We start from the raw sequence: 2,895 nt of genomic DNA, 5'->3' as shown, positions 1-2,895 counted from the left end.
TTACATGAATTGGACATTTTGCTTGACCGTGACCTTGAACTTTGACCTTGACCTTCGAAAATTTAATCATTCCCAGCTTTTTACATGAGTTAACCACTGCAAAGTCTCATTACTCTACTATTAAAATTGTGGCCAGGAGGCTGTTATCAAAAAAAAAAAAAAAAAAAAAAAAAAAAAAAAAAAACACGCAAACAGGAGGTAAACACATTACTCTTCTTTCAACTTCGTTGTCGGAGGTAATAATATTTCCCACTTTTGCCAATTTCTCTGTCTTAGTGTAAGGCATTGGAGTAAGCATGCTATAAGTATTCAGAATTCCCTTTGCAAGGAATTTGGATTAATATTCCCTTTCAAAGTTTAGTCAGTTTTTCATCACAGAGGTTCATCAAATTTGGTTATTTATAGATTGGAAACATACCTCACTTCATTTTAAGCGTTTCGGATATTTCGAAAGAATTTTTATTCGCAGACATTCCTTTAACTATTTTTTTCGGTATTTTTCATTTACAAATATTAAAACGCTCCTTACCTTGCTCTGTATTGCGAATAAATAGATAGCTTGATATATATATATATATATATATATATATATATGTATATATATATATATATATATATATTATATATATATATATATATATATATAAGAGAAGATAATCATGAGATGTAATTGGCCTAAACATCATTTTTTTTCTCCCCCTTCGTTAAATATCTTGATATACCAGCTTCCTTACCTGATTTACTCGGATGTTCCTATCCCGAACTTTACTTATTCAGTTAAGAAAATCATCGTATAAAAAACACAATGAAATTAAGCAATAAGAAAATAGATGTGATATGATCAGCATGCAATGACCAATCCAATAATGCATGAACAATAATACATTTAATGGCTGTATTATACACTAGCTGGCTGTGAAAAAAAATCAATTAAAAGTAAAATAAAAAATGAACTGAAATCCTTTTTACCTTTCCTTTCAATAGGGATACCGAAAAAAGTACTTTCCTGCCGGAAACAGAACTCAGTTTCCTTTTTCTTTTTTTCTTTCTTTTTTCTTTCTTTTTTCCTTGAACTCCAATACTCCATTGACTAAACTTTTCCCGATGACGTCACGGACCCGTCTTTTACACCTTGGACTTAAGAGGATTTTCTTTTTCTATTTGTTTTGTTTCAGGTTTTTTATCTTTTTTTTTTAAGTTTTAGTTGATTAAAAAAAAAGGGGGGGGGGGATTTTCACTCATGAACGATAGGCATCTAAAATTGCTGGAATTACATGAGTGCACGTGCGCACGAAAATATATATATATAAATATATATATATATATATACTATATATATATATATAATATATATATACTAATATACATACTGTACATATATACAAACACACATACATATACACATATATTTCGAAATGTGTATATATACATGCAAATATATTTCATATATATACAAACCTTATATATACATATATATATATATATATATATATATATACAGTAATATATATATATATACACACACACACACATATATATATATATATATATATATGTATAGTGTGTATACCCTATATATACATATACATATACATACATACACACACCACACACATATATATATATATATATATATATATATATATAGTATATATATATTGTTAGATGAACCTCAATACATTCATATATCTTAATATGATACATCCTACGTCTATTACAAAACATCCAGTTACATAGGTTTCCATTTACTCGTTAGGTTATGTACAGTTCCCCTAAACATTACCCACATCCAATTCACGTATAACACAGACTGCAATAGTGACCTCCGAACAAAATACCAACAACATCCAACGCGTTTAACTTTTTTTTTTCTTTTTATAGCGAACAAGTCTAACAGCGATAACCCACACCGTTCCTCTGTTTTTATCTTTTCTTTTATTTCATTACACACCAGCAAACTGAAATAATAAAACCGTGGAATCTGTGGATTTTTGGAGAAAGGATACGTCAGTTTGCGAATAGATATCACCCCCCCCCCCCTTTCATGTGACAGAATGAACAAATTCCTACCCTCCGCTTTGGAGCCAATTGTGCGCGGACGTTCGATTGGCAATAAATTCGGTGGAAACTGTTTCTCTGTTTATATTCATGGTGGAATAATAGTTAATATAAAGGGAAAACATCATAGATCACTCGGTCACAATCAAAGACTAGAATTGGGAAATATAATACTGATAATAATAATAATAATAATAATAATAACAATAGTAATAATAATAATAATAATAATAATAATAATAATAATAATAATAATAATAATAATAATAATAATCTTTATTTCAACAAAAGCCATATACGAAGTTAAAATAGGAGTACAGATGATGTTACACTTATGAAATCTGTAAAAAAAAAAAAAAAAAAAAATGATATGCAATAATACCAGTGATTACAGTACATACATCATTATCAGGTTGACCACAGAATTCAAAGGTCAGGAGCGTATTTAAGTGAGAAAACGTCACCCTTAATTATTTTATTTTCTTTCTCTTTCTTGATAGGGTTATAATTTCTATATATATATATATTATATATATATATATATATATATATATATATATATATATATATATATATATATATATATATATATATGCATACTGCATATCACTGAGAGGAAATTGAGCATATAGATCTATATTTCACTTCAAACAATGCAGAATTTTTCTACATTTTGTTCATAACCTATTCATTCTAACAAACCCTCCACAATAGTAGTGGCTTCCGACTATTTTACTTTATACAATGAAACTGTGTATATACGATAACCTATATTGTATCCCACTTTACTTGTTTGTTTTTGCGGCGTCACACACTCAACACAAGAACAAATAAACT

The sequence above is a fragment of the Palaemon carinicauda genome, chromosome 11 (assembly GCF_036898095.1).
Source record: "Palaemon carinicauda isolate YSFRI2023 chromosome 11, ASM3689809v2, whole genome shotgun sequence".
Taxonomy (NCBI): Eukaryota; Metazoa; Arthropoda; class Malacostraca; order Decapoda; family Palaemonidae; genus Palaemon; species Palaemon carinicauda.
Note: the sequence above shows the minus strand (reverse complement) of the source record.